At 41.7% G+C, this 25,599-nt stretch overlaps 1 protein-coding gene across 1 annotated transcript in view; it reads left to right on the forward strand.

Annotated features, from left to right (window-relative positions):
• ncam2 (neural cell adhesion molecule 2) overlaps positions 1 to 25,599 on the forward strand; it is a gene marked incomplete at its 5' end in the record, with an annotated part of 350,469 nt that overhangs the window by 197,475 nt on the left and 127,395 nt on the right. The window lies entirely within an intron of this gene.

A 25,599-nucleotide genomic window follows, 5' to 3' on the forward strand; every position in this document is an offset into this window, starting at 1 on the left:
TGGCACTAACACCCCTCGCAAGCCTCATGTGGAGGATATAAAGCAAACACCCCATGTGGCCGTGGATGGTCACGCTACGTGGGTGCAAGTATTCCAGTTGAATTGACCTGCTTATAAAGAGCCACTACACAGAGTTCGAGGTCATAAAATCCGTGACCCACGACGGTTGGTGTGGTGGTTTGCGCTCTTGCAGTTGCAACAAGAAGACCCCCCCCCCGGGTTTGCACGTTCTCCCCCGTGTGTGCGTGGGTTCCCACTAAGTTCTCCGGTGTCCTCCCACACTCCAAAAACATCCAGATTTGGCAAATTGGACACTCTCTAAATCCACCGTATAGGTGTGAGAGTGGATGGTTGTTTGTCCGGAACCCTTTGCAAGGGTGCCAAACACAGAGTTCAAGGTCATAGAAATCCATGACCCAGATCGAGAGTGCACAGTCTGACTTTAGACTCATGCAGTGAGGCAGCCGGGGTCATTCCAGGGCCTCTAATATTAGCAGGGGCCAAGAAAAACCTTAAAAAGTCGAAGTTGGATCAGGCCTCCGTGGTGAACTGTACAGTACGTGCTGAATGTGGATGTTTTTCCCACCGTCTTGAGTTCAAAAATGTCAGTGGATGTGCGGCGCCTCTGAACCACGCCGGCTTCGCTTTGGCCTCATTTCAGCCATTGATTATTCTCGCCTCATACGAAATTATCATCAGAGCACAAGTCTGTATCTGGTTTCCAGGCTGCAAACGCCATTCTAGACTCAGTTTTCTCTCCATCTTCCATCTCTTCCGTCCCATCTGTTGACTTTCTTTGGCAGCGTTGCCCTTTTTTTGGGGGGGGGGGGGGGGGGGGGTAAAGGGCACTGGGCCATCTTTATAAATGAGAATCTGTTAATTAATCTGCGCTACCTCATCCATGAACCTAGTGTAAATAAGCAAATCTTCTTGGAGATAAGATGCTTTTCCCGTAACGCGCGAATGAAATCGAGGGATTAATTGCCTCGTGTGTGTCCAGTTTGATCGATACCCCAGCTCTGCGATGGCGAAAAATTTTATTTAATGTTCTGAAACCAGCACACGGCCGCCGCCTCAGACTCTTATTTACTGATTTGTATGACGTGCGATGCTCCTTTTTAATGCTAATCTTTCTCCGCCGTCAGCTGTGAGCCACCACACACGGTCATACCTGGCTGCGTCATGTTCGTGATACATTTGACTGATGGATCTCTGCTGTGAGAACAGTTCCCGCCAGGAATCGCAAGCTGCAGAGACGTCTGCCCCTGCTGCTGCTGCTGCTGCTGCTGCTCGTTTTTTTTGGAAGGACTGATGTTCTTCCAGGAGGACGATCCAGCAGGGACCGGAGGCTGCCGCGAGAGGAGAGAATGCTACGGGACAAGACCCAGTTTCTATGGAAACAAAAGAAATCTAAAACAGGGAGTTGTTGAAAGAGGGGGGAATAAGAGAGAAAGAGGATGTAGTGGAATGTTTTTTGTGGGGGGGAGATAGATCATGAAAGGAGGTAGAGTGTGTGAAATGCAGCAAATCTGGGCCTCCCCCCCCCCCAGTAGCTGGTGTTATTTATTCATCACTCATATTCCTGGCGCATCGCATCTTCTTGTGCTGCTCCTTTTCAAATCCAAACAAAAATATCAAAGTGTTTACAGGGGGATGATATTATTGACCTGAGCAGACCTCAGAGAAGTGATGGTTTCTCAAAATCCCTCCTCCCTGTGATCAAGGAGCTTATGGGAACATACATCACAACACCTCCGGGGCTGCGTGCAAATAGAGTTTCTTAACGGCGCAAAACAAAAAATTATCTTGGGGGGGGGGGGAAGAAGGGTTCCAGTTAACAATGGCAGCAAGAACTGGCTCAGTATGAATAATTAAAACGGACGCTGCCGTTGATATCGACGAAAAACTTCAACTCATTTACACGGAGAAGTGAGACGAGGGGGTGGACTGGAAAGCTAAAAGTGTACACTCTCTTTTATCGCGAAGACAGAGACGCTTATTTTCACCACCGACAGTGTAAACAGCGCTGAAGAACAATGCAGCGCTGAGAGCCCGGGAGAGCTCTTCTTCTACAGGAACACACGGCATCTGTGCAAACACTCTCGGCGCCGCCCCCCCCCCGTTGATATACACGTTATCAACAAAGGCCCCGAGATCACCGCTTTCTTGGAGGAAGAAGGACGTTGCGGCTCATTTTCAATGCTAATCAGAAATGAAGGGATCGCATTCTTTCAACAATCGTCGCTCTGCGTCGCCGCAGCGGCGCAGCTGTGGGAGTCCGCGTTGTTCTGCCGCCACACGTGTGGTCAGAGACCAAACACTGTTATCGACAACAACCGCCGCCGCAGCCGCCAAACAGCAGGGAAAACGAAAGGGAAAGCGGCTAAAACCTCTTCTGAGCGACTGGAGATACGGTTGTGTCTTGCGCGAACCCAGCAGGAGCCGAGTGTCTCCGAGCGCCCGGTCCCTTTGCCAGCAGACGTGTAGGAAACACGGCCTCCACACAGTCGTCAGCACGCGACCCAAGGAATTGGAAAATAAACAACACCCAGAGCAGTTTACCTTGTCTTTTTCATTAAATCGTTCCTGGAGAGCATCGTTGGTGCCGGGCCGTCGGGGTGTTGACACCGTGCTTGTTAAATGCTGTGAGGTGAAGGTGCTCTATAGTTAGTACTTTTATTTTATTGTGTCTTATTGACTTCTTGAATCCAATTTTATTCACGTAATAAATCTAAAAACGCACGTGGAAACATCCCCGCATAACCGTTGAAGATGTCTCCGTGAGAAGAGACGTGCTCGATTTGACAGATTTTGCGCGAGGACGGCACCGAAAAGGACATTTGAAGCGCAATCTTCTTGATTTTTGACATCTGCTGTGCTCTGTTGCAGCATCATGGGAAAATTACATCATAGTTGATTTTCTATAGGATGCAAGGACATCTGGAATCTGGAATAAGAAGCGGATGAGACTCATGGTTGGATTTTAGCATATTTAGCAAGTGTGCAAAATGTCTGTAGAGGGGATTATTGTCTTTTAAAGATACAGTGTGTAAACTGTAGCAACATTGCATATATATGTGTGTGTGTGTGTGTGTGTATGCATATGTGTACATATATGTGGATATACATATATATGTATATGTGTATATATGTATGTATATGTATATATATGTATGTGTATATATATATGTGTATGTATATATGTGTATGTTTATATGTATATGTATGTATTTGTGTGTATATATGTATGTGTATATATGTGGAAATACATATATATGTGTATATATGTATATGTATATATGTATATGTATATATACATATATACACATACATATACATATACATACACAAATATATATATACACATACATGTATATGTATATGTATGTGCATATATGTATATGTATATGCATATACATATACATATATATATATATTTATATATATATGATACTCCGTAGTGGTATCAGATATTAAATCTGATGCAATCCAAAAATCCTATGCATATATTGCATGCTGCACCGTGCACTATATGACTGTAAAAATGTAAATAAAAATCAGCTACAGCCCTTTCTGCTGAGTCATACTGAGTTGGCTGTTTAGTTTTTCCCTCATGGGGGAAGGATATTTGCAACTCCGTCTTGAAATAGCTTGAAATGGTGTTGTTTAAAGGTCTAGAACGACTGAACGTATCGGATGGATGGATCTGTGTCGCTGGATGCTCCGGTGTGTGATATCCTCTCTGATGGCTGCACAGCCATAGAGCATCTTGATCAAATGTGCTCTCACCCGTGCGGCTCAACACCTGTAGTGAAACTTTTACTGCCAGATGATGATGTGTCATCGCCTCTGCCACTGTCACTTTGACTCAGTTGTCCTAGTCTCTCTCTCTCGCTGCATTCTGCTGTGGATCACAAGTAGCCAGAATTGCCCGAGATGGATGTGAAGCATTTTGGAGGGGGGGGGGGACATAAGCTGTGTCACCTTTGTGTCAAAGCACTCTCTGGCCTGTATTTAAGAGTCATTTCCTGCAGGCTGTATAAGACGCATGAAATGAACCAACGCTCACTTTCAAAACTGGTGGTGATGATGATGGTGAATGCGGGGAGCATCAAAGTTTAACATCCTTGTCCGGGATCAAGCAGAGCCTGATATATTGGCTCTGAGAGTGCGCGGTGTCATTACCTCGAATGATCAGAGACGAGAATCGCGGGGGCCATTTTTTTTTTTACGAGCACGTCCTCCTACTTTTCTGATTTTAGAAAGCCGACATCGGTGAGTCGGCCGTTGCGGCGCGCACCTGCATCAGAGCTAAGCTGTGACGTGACAGCTTCTCTGTTTGGTTATTTGCACACAAACAAAGTGAACTTCTGTACAATCCTCCTCCTCCTCTTCCTCCTCCTCACATCACCGCATGCTCATTTATATTTTGCTTTTAGGTGTTTTCCCCAGATTCAGTTTAATCAAATTCTGCTTCTCGTGTGAACATTATTGAAAGCATTGCTTTTTGCCAATTAGCCAGCTGCTTTCCCCGGTTAAATAATGAATATGCTAATTTTCCAAAAGCTGGGGGATATGTTGTCTTTTGAGTTACAGCAGCAACAATTATCCGAGTCTGAGATGCTCACAGTGGTGTAAGCGTACTCTGCGGGGCCGTTCGCATAGGGCAAATGTCACGTTCTGTAACTGTGCATACTATAGGTGCATGTATTTCACGCGGATTTTTGCCGCATCATATACTGTATATATATGTGATATAACGTACGTGATAAATATGTGGCGAACCGTGCAGCAGTGTATGTTTTAGTGGAACGCTCCCCTGCTTGCATATTGATTTGTTTGCCTACCTTTATCTCAGTGGGGGCGCTGACTGCATGTTCTTGGCGGTTCTAATTGAAACCCATGCAGAGATGAGCCTATGTATGCAAATACACACACACACACACACTACCGCTATCATCCATCAGCTGGAAAGATGAGGCGGTGCATGCTTTACAGCGATCGCTCAACACACACATGCACTGTACCTTCGTGCTATTAATTATAACTGTCACCGACTTACAGTAGGTGACGGATAAAAGGCTTGAGAGTGTCCGTGCATCCGTGCGTTCATCCATGATTTATGAACACGTGGATGCTAATAAGTGACAGGCGGAGCGCTAACCCACCCCCCGCGGTGTTTTCCCCATTAAACTTGCAACAAAGTGTGACTATGTCTTTGTCAGCTTTTCAAAGCGACAGGATGAGATTGAGCGATGACCTTTGTGTGCGCCCACCCCAACCCCACCCCCCCCCCCCACCACCACGTCTCTCATGGCAACCGTTTTAAAAGTTTAAATTAATAATGATTTCACAAACACACACCGGCAATGATGAAGAGTGTTCCCGTTTACGTCGAAGCCGATTTACGGCTGCTCTTCAAAGTGACTGTGAGCATTTTACAGCGTTGTTGTAAATGATCCATTAACAGAATGGACCCCCCCCCACATCCCCCCCACCCCACACTCATAAGTCAAATATTATCTCAAGGCACTTTACCGAGTTCGGTCAAGACCTTACAGTGTTATAGAGACAATCTAAACAATGAGGAGAAGCGAGAAGCCATATACTTGTGTCATCCTCTGACTTTAAATCGCTAAATCTTAAATATTAATATTGATTTGCAGAAATTTGATGCAGCCACACAAACGCCTTATACACTCTTAGGAATAAGGGTTACAAAAGGGTTCTTCTACAAGGGCTGAGGTTCTACCAGGAACCATTTGCTTCTGAAAAACCCTTTTTCCAAAGAAAGGGTTTTTCAAGGGTTCTTGGTAACACTAATGGTTCCAGTAAGAACTATTTTGATCTAGAGAACCCTTTAAAACCCCTTTCCTGAATGAAGGGTTTTAAAAGGGTTCTTGGTGGAACGCTCCAAAAAAGGTTCTCTGCCGTTAACCATTGACTACGCGCCGAGCACTACTTGTGATATTTGCTATTTTACATATTATTGACAGTATTTACTTGGATGTAAGGCTGCGTCTTGTATTAATTGACGTTTGAGTCATTTCATGTTTAGATATTTAAAATATCGCTGCCATTTGTACAAAAAAAAGCCCATTCATTTGGCTGATTTTGCCTTGGAAGACAACACAGGTAGAGAGGTTTGAGTAATATTTATTCTGGCATGATTTGACCTGTTGGCACTTTGTCCTGGCAACCTTAACTCCTGTTTGGCCGAGGCCACGGCGACAGTTGGTGGCCGCTTCTGTCAGAGCGAGAGAATCGAGAGGAAGTGGATGAAGAGCAGACGGACGTGATAACGGGGGGAAGAAGGGAGTCGCGGGGGGGGGGGGGAAAGGTGACGCCGAGCGGGCGATTCATTGCACAATGAAGCAAGAAAGGGGGAAAAGATGAAAGGCGCGGACTTGAGTAAAATTAAGTTTGATGGGTTAGAAATGGAAAATAGAAAAGTGTGCGGCAGTGGGAGGAAGAGTGAATCATAGAAGTCGAGCCTTTGAAGCACTCATTTTAAAGATCAGAGGGGAGAACGACATGAGATCACGCGTGGTGTTTTTGTCGTGTCATGTCTGATGCCTGAAATTAACATTTTGGTTGTAAATGTTAGATAATTTATTATTAATTTCCTGTACATGACATATATCAGCAATATAATTCAATTCAAGACCATGAAACAAGCACAAAACTCACATTGGAGTATTTCCGTTGACAATATAGACCAGGGGGCCAATGAACGTCTAGTAGGGTCAATAGGGGGCCGGCCTAGAGAACAAAAAGTGTGTGGGGGGGGGGGGGACTAAACAACTTTTCGATGTATATAGCTCATTCACGTAAGGTGCATATCTCCAAAATGGACCCCACATTTCAAAAAGGCTGACTTCCTGATGAGTTGAGGCCATGGTCTTCCCGCCAAGTTTCGGGAAATTCGGTGGAAGTCAATCTCTGCCGAAGTTATAGGGAACTTCCTGTATCGTGGCGAATGTTCGAAATTCGCCAAGGGTTGCCATGGTCGCGCTGTTTTGAATCCGCAAAACCATTGGACAACTTTGCTAACATTGCTCCTACATGGATTTGTAGTAACGTACGTAGATTTGTAGGAATGTAAATAGAGTTCTAGGAACGTACATAGATTCGCAAATCACCAAAATGGACGCCAAAATTCAAAAAGGCCTACTTCCTGTTGAGTTGAGGCCATGGTCTACCCACCAAGTTTCAGGAAATGAGGTGGAACTCAATCTGTGCTGAAGTTATAGGGGCACTTCCTGTATCGTGGCCAATGGGTTGCCGTGGTCACGACGTTTTGAATCCGCAAAACCTTTCGACAACTTTGCTAACACTGCTAACAAGGTGGTCTTGGGCCACGTTTTCATTATAACATAATATTAAATGGGGGGGCCGCATGTAATCGATCGGGGGGGGGGGGGGCGCATATGGCCCGCGGGACGGCAGTTTGACACCTGTGATTTAGATAATTTAGGCAGCTTTAATGTCCTGCTCCGGTATTGCCATGGGATGTTCCCTCTCAATTAGGGAGACTGTTGACCTTAAATCTTTGAATTTCATTTGAGGAAAAGGCTGAAAAAAAAACCTGCCCACAAAATCCCCAGAGTCCTCTCTCTCTCTCTCTCAGGTTTGACCTCTCCTTTGTGACTGAATTAATCCACAGGCCTGAGATAATGGCCGTGTCACATCCACTGGGCAGGATGTGGCAGGAGAATAATCGGCCTCCACCACCACCAACACCACCGCCGCCACCGCCGTGCCATGTCGTGTCCCCACGGCAATGATCGCCTTTGCTCCAGACAAAAAAAAAAAACATGTTGCTTCGCTTGTTCTCCGGCGTGCATGAAATGGGAATTAAGATTACAGGCGTTATGGGCGTAGTAGACAGGTGTCACCTGTTTCTCTGGTTCACTGTGTTTGTTCATTTTTTTGGCACAAGAAATTAAGAATTCTTAATTATGACAGAGGAAGGGTCAGTGGTTTTATAACGGCGCCTCACGGCAAGAGGGTTCCAGGTTCAATTCTGGCTCCAACCAGTGTGAAAGTGTGGATTTATGCCACTAATTCAATAGGTATGAATGTCTTGATTATTTATAGTAGTACTTTAATAATAATAAAACACATATGTAGTGCCCTTAATGACTCAACAGCTTCATTTCATGTTTAAACTTTAGTGCTCTTACAGCCACAGGTGGGAATAGCACACAACTCCTTATATGGACATCCTGGGGGTCTGTGTTTATAGGTCACATATTCAGGCTTTAAACTTTTTTTTTTTTTTTTCGTAGCAATAATTTTGCAGATGTCACAAAAATAGAAGGATTTTCTTTCCAAGTGAACTTTGAACTGTGACGTATTTCCTAAATTTCACAAATTCATTCTTATTTTGAATCATTTTCAGTACTTTTTGCTACTTTGTGCTGGAAACAAGGATATAAGACCAATCCAATCCAAATTTGATTTACAAAACTATATTGCTATTACTTTCTTATAAACTCTGTATAAACTCTGTAATATAGTAGTGGAAAAAGGCAGCCAAAATTATTTCTGTTAAACAACTCTACAAGATATTACACTTTATTTTTGTTGCGTTTTTGTATTCTTTATTTAGTCATTTCGATATCGTGCTGTAATGTTAAATTACTGCGTTAAAATGCATCGCTGTATGTGAAAAATCTCCTTTACGGTACCGTTTGTCGAGGATTGTCGTTTGAAAGTGTTGCTTTTATATGTTGTCGTAAGCGAGTGTGGCAAAGGTCAAACGCAGTCTTTACAGGGGGAATGTCCACTTGTTGGCACAATGGCATATTCTTCAAATGAAACCGACTCAGCAGTCAGACAAATAACACTTTCCGTGCAAGCAGGAGTCCAGGGAGTCGCTCCAGCTTGGATATTGAAGTGCAGTTGTGCACACGTTTTCTAAGGAGACACCACAATGGCAAATCTTTACTGTGTAGTAAAGTACTTTTGCTTAAGCTGCACTTCGAGCACGGGCGAGCCTTTTCCATTCTGAACTGCAGAAACCAAAAAGTTTTGTTTTTGTGCAAGAGGGGGGAAATACAGTGACAGGAGCTTTTTTTTTTTTTTTTGGTGGTGAAAAATCATCTGCTCCTAACCCCTTGTTCCATAACAGTGAGTCTTGAATTCAGCTCTCCTCCTCCTCCTCAGTGGAAAACCTCAGGTCGTCATTGCAGATGAACTTGGTGGAAAGTCTCTGGGGAAGCAGAATACAGGAGGAGAGGAAACTGTGCAGCATATTAAAGGCTGACACCTAAGCTTTTGTGCTAAAAGAGGACCAAAAGGTAACCGGCTCTCTGCGTGGAAATAAACTTTAAAACAATATAACGTGGCTTATCAACTTTGAGAATCCAGTCTGCTCTCCTTAAATTTACTGTGCTTTTCTGCAGACCATGGGAAATGTGTGCAGAAATACAACATGTGAATGTGACATGTTTTGATGCGCAATTCTCATGGGGGAGAATGGAGGATTGTTGTTGTTGTTGTTGGTGTTGGTGGTGGTAGTGGTAGAGTACAGTACAGTTTATGCGAGCAACAGCCCAGGGATGGAGTTTTGTTCCAGATTGTTGTGGTTATATGGGGACATTTTGGTGTGTTGTTATGTCGAGGATGCTGCAAACGGAACAAAACATTCAAAATAATATGCAGCATCTAAAAAAAACTCCCTACTCCCCTAGGGGTCGCCCTCTTCTGTTACACCACATTCACAACATCTTCAACTTTTCCTCCTGCCTCCCTGGCACCTCCATCTTTTTTATTATTATTATTCACTCCATCTAGAGCGCTTTTCTAGACACCCAAAGCGCTTTACAAATTACCCATTATTAATTAACACATTCTCACCGGTGGTGGTAAGCTACGTGTAGCCACAGATTGACGGAAGCGTGGCTGCCAATGTGCGCCAAACGGCCCCTCTGACCACCACGACCAACATTTTTGGACCAAAATTTTTTACAATTTTGGACGACATAGTTTAGTATTATGTTTTTGGCAAATTTTGGACCAACATTTTTTTTATCAAGAAATGTTATAATTTTGGCCGACAGTATAGTATGATTTTTTTTTTGGCAAATTTTTGGCAAAAAAATGTTTTCTAAAAAATTGTCACATTTGGGACAACATAGTATAGTATGACGTTTTCATCAAATTTTGGACCAAACATTTTTTTTATCAAAAAATTGTCAAATTTTGGACCACATGACGTTTTTGTGAAATGTTGGACCAACATTTTTTTTTCTCAAAAAGCCCAACATCAACATTATTTGTCCAAAAATAAGCACTATCACTCCCCTGCACATGACCAAACCATCTAAAACATCTGTGTCAATAGCCGATGCATGAAGCCGGCGAATAAATTCCAAAATTATATCTTTTAAAACAGCTTTTTGACTCACCCTCCCACAAACACTGCACTGGCACGGCACAATTTCAGCACATTTACATTCCCAAAGCAGGATTATATTCACCTGTAAGTCTCTGCAATGCTGGAAGTGATCACCCTCATTCTGTCAAAAAAAAAAAAGCCAAAAGTGGTTCAAAAACGTGAAACCATTAACATAAATTTGGTTTAGAAATGTGAGCTCGTTTTGTTTTCCCCGCGGTTCGCGGGAAAAGGTGCGCGGGTGTACGAAAAAAACCCCGGTCAACTGTGTCGTGTGTAGATCGCACACAAAGCTTGTTAATCGCGTCCGGTGTGAATATTAAACCGCCGCGCAAATCCGTGTATTAGTTTCAGTAATGAGCTAAATAGTCTGCCTTCAGTCTGACAGCCAGCAGTCCACTAACATCTGCTCCGCCACCCACCGCAACGGCTGGATTATTCTCTCCTCTCTGCACCACATACTACGCTTCATGCAACGACAAGCAAACATGCCTTAACCAGATCCATAATTATTGTTATTTGTTTGTTTTTTTTATAAATGGAATTAGTCCCACACAAGCAGCTGCTGGAGGAGAATGGCTGCACAAAGAAACTCATTACTTGTATTTCTGTTTTCCCCCCTGCTTCTTTCTCGGGAAGCGAGATAGAAGAAAGCGTGCAGCAGAATGGCGGCGAGCGGCAAACGACGTAAAATATGACGCGGGAAAAAAAACCGCCTCCGCGACTTTTTCCTGCTGACAGTAGCCCGATATAATTTGAGGCTGCTATGCTGAGTCATGCGTCCTTTACTTTTGGAGAAATGAAACACGCACAGTAATACACAGGATTTGATGCAATTTCCTATTTATTTTTATGTGGAAACAATGATTATTCATGTAGGTGAGTTCACACACACACACACACACACACACACACACACACACACCGCACCGCACCGCGCTCATCTATCTGTTTCCTTACAGTTGTTGAACCGACACCCACCCACGACTTACGAGGCTTCCCTCGGCAGCAGGAGCGGAAATCAGATACTGCCTCAAAGGCGTTTAGGTTTTATTACTGAATCACTCTTCGCTCTCCCGAACTCAATCGAGTCGACTCCTCTCGCAGTAGCACAAATATCCCATCACTCGTGGACTTCGCCCATGCAGCTTGCAGCCTGCTTATTGAGGGTCAGCAGCGTAATCAGCTTGAGCTCAGCTTGCGTCATTCTCCATCACGCTATACGCTGTCACGTCTGATGCTATTGCAGGATATTTGAATTTTTTTTTAGGGATCGTTTTAAGCGAAGAAAAGATAAAAAAAAAAAAAAACCCTCTGGCTTGACTTTATTCTATAGACGAATGGCAGAAAATGCGAGGGAGGAGAATAAAAGACACACGGTGTGACAGCTCGGGACGGCGTGCGCCCACAATTGTCATAAAATGACGCTTCCTGTCCAATGCGATAGAATAATAAGTGCAGTCGTCTTAGCCTTTGATGCTTCCCCTCTCGTTAATATATATATTTAATTAGCTTGTCTATATTCCAAAAAGGGCCCAGACATTTATAATTGACTTTATTTCCCTAATCATTTGACGGGAACCTTTTCGTCATGATGGATGACCTTATTAATACGTGAAAGAGACCGGCCACAATTCTTAAAACAAAGCAGCTCAAGTGACTCATTAAAACTGTCGGTTGTTGCTCCTGCTGCTGTTTACGCGAGAACGCTTGTTCCCGATCGATGCGGCCGCGGCACTTTGGACTGATAGGATTGATGCGGTGACGGACGGACACCTTGGTTTAATTGCATAACCCGGATCTGTGTGCCGCAGGTGCACCCACGGTGATTTGCCGTGGGAATGACACGCGCAACGCCTTATACGGACATCCTGGGTGGTGTGCGTTTACATATTATTTTGCTTTTCTTATGTGTTGTTGAGTCAAAGTTATGATTCATTTTATCGATGTCATTTTTAGTCGTGATATATAAAGTGGCAATAATTGTGCAGAAGTCACAAAATTAGACCGTTTTTCTTTTCTTTTTGCTCCTAAAAACAAGCCCAGTGAACCAAATGTCACAAATTCAATACGATTTTAAACGTTTTGAGTAGTTTTTGCTCAGGTGTGTTTATATTATTAATCAGTAATGGAAAAAAGCAGCCTAAATGCAGTGCTCTAATTGTTAAGGGTTAAGCAGTGAAATTAATGCTGTAGATGTTGTTTGAGTGACGCGATGTGTGGAAGGTGGAAGAAGCACACGGTGCATGTAAAGTTTCATACAGTATAGCATTATGGTTTGTTTGTTGAGTGACACGATGTGTGGAAGGTGGGAGAAGCACACGGTGCAAGTAAAGCTTCATATAGGAGCATTATGGTTTGGTTTGTTTGAGTGACACGATGGTGGAAGGTGGGAGAAGCACACGGAGCAAGTAAAGCTTCATACAGGAGCAATTTGGTTTGTTTGTTTGAGTGACATGATGTGTGGAAGAAGCACACGGTGCAAGTAAAGCTTCATACAGTATAGCATTAAGGTTTGTTTGTTTGAATGACATGATGTGTGGAAGGTGGAAGAAGCACACGGTGCAAGTAAAGCTTCATACAAGAGCATTAAGGTTTGTTTGTTTGAGTGACACGGTGTGTGGAAGAAGCACACGGTGCAAGTAAAGCTTCATATAGTATAGCATTAAGGTTTGTTTGTTTGAATGACATGATGTGTGGAAGGTGGATGAAGCACACGGTGCAAGTATAGCTTCATACAGGAGCAATTTGGTTTGTTTGTTTGTTTGAGTGACACGATGTGTGGAAGAAGCACACGGTGCAAGTAAAGCTTCATACAGTATAGCATTAAGGTTCAAAACACGTAACTAAGTGCGTTACTAACTCAAACAGCGGCACTGTGGCTGTAAAAATCTGTGGATTCCGCTAGTAAAACTAAAACCTGGACATTCAGTCTGACATCACACTCGTGTATAGACACATATGAAACGGATCATTTACGTTCTGCTAATGTATGACCATGGCATGGGTGAAAATGAACATGAACATTTGTTTTTTCATAATAAAACACATTATTAAGGCTGTGCATTATGAAACAAATCACTCTTATTCGGCCAAAATGACTTTAATTTTGGAAGTCACATGCTGGCGGCATCAACAAAGGAGGGGGGGAAATAAACCAGCTTGTGCACTCACTGCATGACTCCGTTGCATTGCTATGTGCAATGAATGTGGAATAGTGGAGCAGTAACAGTAATTGTGTGTGAGGAGTTATTTTCTTCTTTTCCCCTTTTCATTATATGTCTTTTGATCTCTTAGAGGCGTTGTTGTTGTATTTTGTGAGCGCACACGGAGTTGGTGTTCTTTTGTATATATATTTTTGCATTTTTTTTATTATTATTATAGGCCGTAGTTAATTGAAATTTGTATTGAAAACGTGGTTTTAATCACAGTTACGGGCACGGATGGGTGCTGTGTGGAATAATGGAACGGAATGGAATGGAATAAAAGGGTAGAAATCAGGAAACGGAAAAGGGATGAATGTAAGATAAACAAATAAAAAAGATTGGACACAGGACTCAGGATTGTCGACAGGACACAAAAGAATAGAAAAACGCCTCAGAAATCGTCAAAGCTTATGTATAATGTTATTGGAGCATGCTTCTATTCAGGAAAACAGTGCAAAGGCATCTTGCTTCTACGTTTACTGGCCCCATTTTTTTCCTTATGTTCCATAAATATGAATATCATATAGGAGAAAATAGGATTTTCTATCTTTTTTTTTTACAGTTTTCCCCCCTGATGGAAATCATCTTTGTGAGGCAGGATAAAGGAAAGCCATGGGTTATGAAACAACAATAAGCAAATTGCACGGGGGGGAGCTTGTGTTTGTGTTTGTGTTTTGGTCGTGCTGCATGTTTGTGAGGCTGCTATCTCACGTGTTATTCTCTCTCTCTCTGTGTGTGTGAATTTGCATGCATACCTTCACAGTGTTTCTTGTAAGAAATAATTCGGCGAATTGCTTCCAGCACCTTTTGACATATCGAAGCTCTGACCGCGTGGAGCAATTGAAAGCCTAAATTGACGCCTGTGCCCGTTAACCACCCCCCCCCCCCCGTCCCCTTATTTCTATCAAGGCTGATGATTGCGTTGCCATTTGGAGCTCTCCGCTTTTTTCCCCCTTCTGGCGACTCATCTGCCCTCTGACACAGCCTCAATTGTCTGACTGGCTTTTAACTGGGTTTAGTGTTCAATTTTGTGAGCAGAACGTTCCTTTGAGGATTATTATTACCGTCACTGCCTCGCCTCGTCTTCAGATCGGCGCGATGTCATACTTTTCTGACGTTCGCCCTTTTTTGTCGGTAAAACCGCCCGACGAAATACTTGAAAACTTTGTTCGTGGCTGCGTCTTTTTCAGCAAACGCACAGAATCGTTTTAAAGAAGCGTTTCAGCAGCAGTTGCATCGGTAAACACAGTCAGTTAAAGGGACACTGTGTAGTATTTATGGGTTTATATGACCCAAAATCCACTTTTTTATACATATTATGTGCTCCTGCATTGTCTAGTCGCTGTATAATAGTTTTTGTTTCATTTTCGTAGTGTTTCAAAAAGTCATGTAAAATAACATGGTCGCGGGCCGCGGTTGCATAGCCACTGTTAGCAGCGAGACGCCATGTTTCTACCGGGGCCTGTAAGGACAAACGCGAGAGAACAAATCAAGCGTCTCTTTACTTGTAGCGGAAGTCCCGCCTCCTCTCTCTCCGCTTCGTCTTCTACGGCCGCGGTAGCTCCGCCCTCTCCCTCGCCTCACGAACCTCATCTGCTGACACGGAGAAAGACGACGAGGACGACATTTGACCAGCTGAGGATACCGTAGCGCTCAGGGAAGGGAGGGGGTGAGCAGAGCAGCAGGTCTTTGTTGTAAATTTCAGCCTCTCCTCTAGATGGCACTATAAACTACTTACTTCACCTTTAAGAGATCATAGTTTGCTTTTGAAACCACCTGCATCTGTACTATTGTGGTTTAAGTTGCTCATGATTCAAAGGTCTCAAAACCCTTTAACGGCGAGCGTATCGCACGGTGAAACGCTTGCAAAAGCGCGCTCTGCGTTACCGTAACTACGTAGCGACGGGTTTGTGCTATGAGAAAAAAGTTCCAACGGTTTCCGAAAAGCTGAGGAGTCATCGCCGTGATTTCGCTCGCGCTGTTGCAGGAAGTCGGCAAATCAGAGTCTTATTCACCAGAGAGGAGAGAGTTGGGAAAAAAACCCTGTACATAGTTTACAAGTTTTGGCTTCTCTTTTTGACATTGACACAAAGACTCAAACTAATATTATTTTAAATATGTTCAAATTTAAAATTTCACACGCAAAATATTTTATTAAACAGTATTTTATCATGCAGTAAATTGTAAATGCCAGACATTTTCTGGCCTTTTTATGGTTAAAATCAGCAACAAAAAAAAAAGTCCCCAAATTTCTAGGCTTAGGTGTTAAAGGGTTAAATAATGTTTTCTTTGATATGAGGAATCTGCCACTGTATATTAACTGTCATACGCAATCGACTTAATACGTGAATTATATTCGGATATCCCGATATATTGTCTTATCATCATAAAATGATCTGACACTATAAAATACACGAGGATGTAACTCAAGTTGTCCAAAGGTGCCGACTTTAGCAAACTTAACATTATAAATGCTTCAGAGATCACATTGATTTTATGTTTGTATGAGATAAAATGCAGTATATATATATATTATATCCGAGGCTCGCTATGGTCATTTGAGCGCCGATTTTGCTGACTCCTACGTAATTTGTCTGCAGTATTTAGTTCCCTCAAAAATGCAAGCGGCGCAAATGTTTCAGGGCATAATGCAAAAAAAATAATTATGTTTTTATGTTGCGAAACAAATGACTTTTAGGAAGCAATTCATAAAAACTCTGTGAAGAACGGTCGCTTTCGCACCCTTTTTGGACGCATCTGTGTGGAAATGTATTCACTTCTACACAATGGTATTAGGCACTGTATGTTTAAAAAGATAGATAGATAGATAGATAGATAGATAGATAGATAGATAGATAGATAGATAGATAGATAGATAGATAGATAGATAGATACTTTGTTAGCTAAAAAGATAGATAGATACTTTGCTAGCTAAGAAGATATATAGATACTTTGCTAGCTAAGAAGATATATAGATACTTTGCTAGTTAAAAAGATAGATGGATACTTTGCTAGCTAAGACGATAGATAGCCAGATACTTCGCTAGCTAACAAGACAGATAGATAGATAGATAGATAGATAGATAGATAGATAGATAGATAGATAGATAGATAGATAGATAGATAGATAGATAGATAGATAGATAGATAGTCGCTAGCTAGCTAGATACTAGCTAAGAAGATATATAGATTCTTTGCTAGCTAAGAAGATAGATAGCTAGATACTTTGCTAGCTAACAAGATAGATAGATAGATAGATAGATAGATAGATAGATAGATAGATAGATAGATAGATAGATAGATAGATAGATAGATAGATAGATAGATAGTCAGATACTTTGCTAACTAAGAAGATACTTTGTTAGCTAATGAGATAGATAGCAAGATACTTTGCAAGCTAACAAGATAGATGGATACTTCGATAGATAGATAGATAGATAGATAGATAGATAGATAGATAGATAGATAGATAGATAGATAGATAGATAGATAGATAGATAGATAGATAGATAGATAGATAGATAGATAGATAGTCGGCTAGCTAAAAAGATATATAGATACTTTGCTAGCTAAGAAGATAGATAGCTAGACACTTGTCTAACTAAGAAGATAGATGGATGGATGGATGATTGTACTTTATTGATCCCAAGCTGGGAAATGTTGGTGATAACTAAATAAACTCTTGTACAGACACATACTAAACCTAATGGTAGTTGGGGCAACTCAAGTTTCTTTTCTACAAAGGGAAAGAAACAGTATCGGGAAAAAAAAGTTATGCCATCTGGTAAATATGATCCAGTTTTCCTACTAATGAGCTAAAAACAAAAACAAATCTGTACACAGCTAACATCTGTCATGGTTTGGGGTGATTTTCTGCACACACACACACACACACACAGAGAGGTGTCCATCATGGCCACCACCACAGCCTGAGGCATAAGAGGCTTAAGCAAAGGAATGAGACATAAATCACAAAGCAGTTTGGCGAGCATAAAGAAAGCCGAGAAACAGAGAAGGTGTTTGAAAAAGGGAAGGGGAAAAGATAATAGGTAGCTGTGGGCTGCAGCCGCGAGCGCATATGTGGCCTGTTACTGTACGTCAGCGCGATTGGATGTGGTTTAGATGACATGAACCAGCGCCTCCTTCCTCTTTTCTCTGCTCCACCATATTGAAAGCAGGCTCATTATGTAACCAGGTGGGAACACAGGGAGCCAGAATTGCAAACTTTGACAGGCAAACTACTAAACTAATTCAGGTGAATCCAAAGGCAAAGTCTGCAGCGAAAGTATATTGGAAAAGCTAAATCAAAAATCCTAATGCAGTAAAAAAAAAAAAAAAAAGTTCTATTCACAGCTTCCTGCTGGCACCACTGGAAATGAATTTGAAAGGATATTATATGTTGCTATGAAATGAACTAACTTCCTCCAAAGGATGTTTTTTTTCCTCTTCACCTTTGCATCTCCTCATCGTCTCAGACTTATTCTTAGATGCACCTTTTATTTACAATACACTGCTCTATATGTTTAAGCCTCTTATTCTGAAGGTTCATAGTTTTTTTTAGGTATCTCTACATTTTATAGCACTATAGACAAAAAAACGTACATTTATCAATGAATAAACATCTATATCATGTTCATAATGACCTCATACAGGGCCGGCCCAAGGTATAAGCAAACTAAGCTGCTGCTTAGGGCCCCGTGACCACTAGAGGGCCCCCAAGAGCAATTAATTAATATAAAAAAAAAGTTTGGATTGCTGTAATTTATTTAGAATTTTTTTCCCTATTTTTACCAAAACTTTTCACAGTTTTTATATAGTTGTCAGATATGATTATTTCACTTTATATTTTATTTATAAACCATTGTTATGACCTTGTTCCGGGTGCCTCTGTTGATTAACATCATTATTTAAGTATTTGTTTCTCATGTGTTAGTTTATTTTATTTAAAGCTGTGTATTTTTTACAAATAAATGTCAAATCTTTGTATTACAGGAGTGTATTTTTGAATCCAATCAAAGATTGTGCACATTTTTAGATGTTCAGACCTTAATATTTTAAAGGTGCATTATGTAATAAATCTAAAGCAACTGGCTGTAAAATCCTCCTAATATGTCACAGAGACTCAGGAATAATGTTCATATAACAAACTGAACTCACCAACAACAACAGTACAGACAAAATATTCGCATGAAAAAATAAATATTTTGCAGACTGCAAATCATGTTTATGTTTTGGCATGTGGCGCCACCTACCGCCGTCTACCAATCAGTGCAGTCAGTAGAGTCTCAGCTGTCGAGCAACCACGGGTTGCCAGTGACTGTAATCAGGAAACGAAACCTAAAAGACCTCGGTATTTTGAATTTGAATGCAGTAACCGTTTTTGGCCACATTCTTACATATGGCACCTTTAATATTTCATTTATAAACCGTTTGGTTTTATGTGTTGATTCTCTGTGTCGCCAGTAGGGGGAGTTGCCGATTTTGCCAAATATTAATTGAAAAAATTTTCTGTAAGTTTGCAAATCTGCTTCCATGCATTAATCACTGTGGATTACAATCTAACAACAAGAAAAAGTTCTCACATTTAGTTTTACAAGTATATTTGAGTAGAATAAGTAGTATAGTGTTAGAATAGTAGGTGTGTGAATGATCAATAATCATTATTAACAGAGGGCCTCAAAATCAAATTTTGCTTAGGGCCCCATGGAGGCTTGGGCCGGCCCTGAGAGAGTGATAGAGATGGACTTGATCAACAGATACTCACCTGTACATCCACTCACTCTGGTGTTTTTACTCATTTCCACACACACACACAGTTGTTGCTTCATGTCCAAATGTTGCTGAGTCATCTCAGCCAGGCCGAGCTCACGCCTCATCGATAACACCCATGACCTCAATTTGAGGAATTTAATGATTTGGCATCGATACAAGGACTTCAAATCCTCCCATCAAAAAAAAAAAAAAAACGTAAAGTGAGTTGATGTCGGTGAATTTTACACCGTGTGCTTTTTTTTTTTTTCCTATCAAAGGCAAGATCTTGCAGTGATTAGCGCGGCTTTTCCTGGGCAGAGTGCTGACTTCTATTGAATCAACCTTAATAGAGTTTATGGGCCATTTCACAGCCGTGGAAACAAGCTGTAAACACAACACTGACATATTATCACCCCCACAGAATGACTTGATGAACGCTCGAGGAAATCGGCCCGACTTTACCGCAAGCATTAGCTCTCGCCTGGAGCGGCTGATGACCTTGCTGTTGGTCCTCAGAAACCCAGATGGGGAAACATTTGAGCTCCTAATCTTCTAAATCACGAGTTAGTTTTGTGGCTCACTTGTTAAAGTGTCTGGATTAGCGTTTCATTCGGCTGTCGACTTTGGAAGAAGAGGAATTTTCTTTATTAAACGACTCTTGAGCTGCTTTCAGACACCGTCTCAGAGTGCGAACGTGTAGGTGTCTCGCTTCCTGCATGCTCGAGCCAGACTCCGCCCCCTCAACTGATTCCTCCAGAGATCCTCTACCGATGTGTTAGTCATATTATGGGGAAGAAAGTCTGCATGAAAATCATCACGCGTTATGCGGAGATCGTGCTTGAAAACAGCTCTCGGGTCTTTCGCGCTTGACCGCGAATGGCGATGACTTCAGGTAAATGGCGACAATGCTTATTATGATAAAATGGTGATGAATTGTTGAATTCGACAAACCCCAAGGCCCACGAGCGGCGGTTCTTTCAGTTTTTTTTATGTAGTAAAAATTATGAAGTACTAAACAGGGGCGGTTCTAGAGTCTGTAGGGGCCCTAAGCAAAAATTCCCAGGGGGCCCTTCCAACCAGTGTTCATCACCGTTATGTTATTTTTTCGAAATGAATGAAATAACAAGGGAAAACCTTGTAATTAAAATGTATGTGAAACTATAAATGTAAAGAACAATAAAATACTGTAAATAGCTTTTAAAAAACTATCTAAACTTAGTAAAAAAAAAAAATCTGTACTGTAAATAACTGAAAAAACATTTATTAACTGAGTAAAAAAGATAAAAAGATATGCATTATTACACTGTAAATAATCCTCTTCATTTTCCAACTTGCAGAACGATAACTTCACACAGGTTAAAGTGAGGTGGGGCCCCTTTAGGGAGGTTTCCTACTGAGATGTCATTGCAAATCGCCCATTGTTGTTTAAGGGGGACGGGGAGGCGGCTGCTCACTGCACATTTCACTAAAAACAGCCCTCAGGCTCAGAGTGTCAGGGGGGCCCCCTATCAGCTCGGGGGCCCCAGGCAGTTGTCTGGGATACAGCAAAGGAAATCAAGTAAAACAGATGGCCATTGCATTACTGGACTGATTTCAATGGGAAATCCTCCATAAATGTCCGCGATATTTACCGCTCTTCCTCATTTTTTTGTTCTTTAAACTTGCTTTGTTCTGAATTTGATATGATTTCGCCTCAGCCCGATCTGGCCCTGGACTCGGACACATGTTCATCTTCATTTCAATCCCTCCGTAATTGAGGTATTTTGACGTGTATCGGCACATGAAATGGTCCGGTTTTACTTCAGTTTACGCAACAGTGACCCTAATCATATGAGGTACATCCATCTGCACCTCTGTAGACTCCATACTGAAACGCCCTTGATCCAAACGTTTAACCTTGGACATGACCATGGCCAAAATCTTTGAGCATGGATTCCGGAATCGATTCATATTTGAGCCTCGGCGGTTTTGAAAAGTTATGCACGTCATTATCTATCTCCAAAACATGACAAAACGGCAACGAATGGTTGCTTTTGTTGTCGTGTTTTATATAATTGGAGCTGATAATCGCTGCGAAAGGCTCATACCGTATTGACGCTAAGCGCTAATAAGCGGGTAAACGGGACAGAAATCGTTCTTCTTCTTCTTCGTCTTTTTAATTGATATAATTAGAGTCGCCGTTGGATCAGTATATCCTCTCGTGTCATGTTTAGAATCCAGACGGCGTTCTCATTAAAACGTCAATGTTTCTACTCGCTGTTGGGGATTGTGCATTTCAACTTGAAGCCACCGAGCGAGCGGTTATATATTTCTCACAGGTTGAACTTAATTGTACGGTTCAAGCCAATGACTCTGGGATTGGGGGGGGCGAGGGGGAGGGGAAAAAAAAAGAAGCACATTTTTCTTTTTGTTCCTGCCGGCCTTTTTTTTTTCCGAACCTACTTATTACGCAATCAATCACACGAAGCATGAGCGGAGCCGGGGATCAATTAATAATTGAAAGCTGTTAAACTACTCGAAGCAGCGATTAGAATCAGCCTTAAGTCAGAGGCGGGCGGTGTGGAAGGGCACGGGGTTAAATGGACATGATTAATCAACAAAAAGAACACGATCTGCATTTACTTAAATAATGCATTCATGTGTGCGTGTGCGTGTGTGTGTAAACAGTAGCTGTGTCTCCAGTTCCATATTATAAACCGATTTTTAGGACTCGCAGGGTCACGACATACATATTTTTTATCCAATAACCAAATTCAACGAGATTAAATGATCAAATTAATCCTTCAACATGAGTCCAAGTCCAAGCTGCGCTCACAACGGCCTCTGCTGGACAGTGCAGGGATTACGTTAGACGCTCGGATGGCGCTTTTAGGCTGTATATTTCCCCCCAAATACATAGATTTGTAACACTGTGGTGAATTACATTGGCATTAACACAGCAGGTGATTATACACTTGTATATGGGTTGTATATTTATCTTTATTTTGCTCATAAACCCTCTTAACCCTTTTTAGGTTCTACTCACTAACACTAAATTAATGTGGCTTGTTCTGAATGTTGGATTTTATGAATTATGCAAACCAGGTTTATTATGAACAGACGTCTCAACCGTTTGGTAGAGGCCTGTATCTGAAATACTGTAGGTCTAATTAAAAAAAAAAAAAAAAAAAATTGATGAAGTAATTGCATAATTGAATACAATAATAAAAAATCCAAAGAAATAATTTTTTTCTTTACTTTTTTCTTGGTGCGTACACACGGGACCTTTAAAGGCACCATATGTAAGAGTGGCCAAAAACGGTTACTGCATTAAAAATTAAAAATACCGAGGTCTTTTAGGTTTCGTTTTCTGACGTAACTGGCAACCCGTGGTTGCTCGGCAGCTGAGACTCTACTGACTGCAATGATTGGTAGGTGGTGCCACATGCCAAAACATGATTTGCAGTCTGCAAAAATAAATTTGAATGCAAATATTTTGTCTGTACTGTTGTCGTTGGTGAGTTCAGTTTGTTATATGAACATTATTCCTGAGTCTCTGTGACATATTAGGAGGACTTTAACGGCCAGATGCTTTACATTTATTACGTAATGCACCTTTACGTAACCACAGCACACTGGGTCATCACAGTAATGACTTCATTGTCTGCCACATAAAGGAACCAGAGTTAATCTGTCATTCAGCACGTGTGTGTGTTTAGCATCCACAGAACAGTGACGCAGCATTTAAACCAGGGGTCACCAACGTGGTGCCCGCGGGCACCTGGTAGCCCGCGGGCAGCCAATACGGTGCCCGCGGGCTCACTTCACTTCACCTCACTTGCATGTATCCATATGATGGCTCAGTAAAATATCTTTGATATTGTTAATAAAAACTGATAATCGTTAGGAGTAAGCACTGGAATGAAACTGTATGCAGTTGAATGCATAATATTAATCATTTAAATGGTAAACAAACAAAAAAATGTTAATGTGGTAGCCCTCCATATTATTTTTTACCCTTAAGGTAGCTCTCATCTCAAAAAGGTTGGTGACCCCTGATTTAAACTATTGAGTGCACTGACAAAGCAGCTCCTCTGACTCGTCACGTCGCCCCTCTACCGCCATCTATAGACACCGCCGGTGCATGACAGCTGGTGGCCCCGTGTGATAACTGTCACCCCCCCCCCCACCCCTCAAGCAGCAGCAGCACATAATCACTTCATCATATTCTCAATTATTGACAGGCGCCCTGAGCTCCGCTGCTGCATTTGCGGTGTTGTAGGGAGAATTAACCTCCATTAGAGTGTTTTGCAGCATGCCTGTGTGTGTGTGTGTGTGTGTGTGTGTGTGTGTTTTGGAGGTTGATGCTAACTAGTCTCGCCGCTCTCAGGGCTCAGATGTGACAGGCTCATCAAATAACTGAGTCGCAGAGGTTTCTCACCTAAACGTGACCCTCTCCCTGCCGGGCTGCCAATCAACGCTCATCACATAGAAGACATATAGAAAGATTCCCTGCTCTCACTCGGCTCTTCTGCCAAATCAAAACTGTTCCCCGTCTTTGCCCGTGTCCAACTTTTTCTCCAGAGTTTGACAGCTGAGATCCAGATGCAGTCTGATTCTGTGATTTGCCTTTCAGTAGACACCTGAGCCTTAACCCTTAGGTGCGCCCATGGTAATTTTGTCGTGGGAGTAATACACAACTCCTTATATGGACATCCTGGGGGGGGTGTGTGCTTATCGGTCACATCTTCATCTTTCAAAAAAAAAATTTTTTTTAATTATTTCTTGTGTTGTTGAGTCAAATTTACGAGTTATGAGTCAAAATAGAGCGTTTATCTCCTGTTTTTGTTCATAAACGTGAACCAAATTTCACAAATTCAATCCGATTTTAAACATTTTGAGTAGTTTCTTGCTCAGGTGTGTTGATATAGTTGGTGAAAAGTATGAGTCTTATTTTTCTTTTTGATATCAGATTCAGGGCCGGCCCAAGGCATAAGCGAACTGAGCCGCTGCTGAGGGGCCCCGTGACCACTAGAGGGCCCCCGAGAGCAATTAAGTCAAAAAATATTCTGTCAAAAAAAATTGGATTGCTGTTCCGTTTATTTAGAATTTTTCTCCCCAATTTTTACCAAAGCTTTTTCACAGTTTTTACATCGTTGTCAGGTGTGATTATTTAACTTTACCTTGACCATTTTCCGGGTACCTCTGTTGATTAACATTATTATTTAAGTATTTATTAGATATTTATTTGTTTATTTTATTTAATGCTGTGTTTTTTTTTGCATATAAAAGTCAAATCTTTGTATTACAGGAGTTTATTTTGAACCCCCCCCCCCCAAAGATTGTGCACATTTTTAGATTTTCAGACCTTAATATCTTATTATTATATATATCTTATATTTTATTTATATAATATAATGTTTTATCATTTATATATTTGGTTTTATTTATTGATTCTCTGTGCCGCTAGTAGGGGGAAATAATTTTTTTTTTTCTGTAAGTTTGGAAATCTGGTGTCTGCCTCCATGCAACAAAAAGTTCTCACGTTTAGTTTTACATGTGTATTCGTGACAGAGTAGAATAAGTATAGTATATAGCTTTAGTATAGTAGGTGTGTGAATGATCAATAATCATTATTATTGGCAGTATCAGAGGGCCCCAAAATCAAATTTTGCTTAGGGCCCCATGGAGGCTTGGGCCGGCCCTGATCAGATTTCCTAGGTTATGCTGGAAAAACGATATATAAGACACTCTATATTGCACATTCTTGTAACATTGTAATGATAAAAAGCAGCCTAAATGCTCTGTGTTGTGTATAATAGACCAATGCAAACAAATGGTATTCTGTCCATTCTTGATATTTTCCTTTATTTGTGCACAATTTTGCTCCATTTTCTCCACATTAGTTGTTTGTAGTATTTGCTTCCACGTTGCACAGCAGTTCCGTAGCACCAAAGGAAAAAAATGCCACTGCCATTGAAGTATTTACTGATCCCCGCTGTTTTGTCAGCTTGTTAAATTCCCATCTCCTCTGCGTCGCTCAAATCATATACTATTGGCAAAAGTGATAACTGCGAACAGTGTAACAACGGCACCTCGCGCTGAAAGGAGCCCATTCATCGTAAAAGTGACTGAGTGACGAGAGCTTGTCGCAAACGTTCATCCGTCTGCTGCATGTGGGAAATCCTGCGGAAATAGCTGCATTGTTGTGACAAAGAGTACATCGGTTAACAGGGTGGCACAGTGGTTAGCACCGTTGCC

The sequence above is a fragment of the Microchirus variegatus genome, assembly GCF_963457635.1.
Source record: "Microchirus variegatus genome assembly, chromosome: 22".
NCBI classification, from domain to species: domain Eukaryota; kingdom Metazoa; phylum Chordata; class Actinopteri; order Pleuronectiformes; family Soleidae; genus Microchirus; species Microchirus variegatus.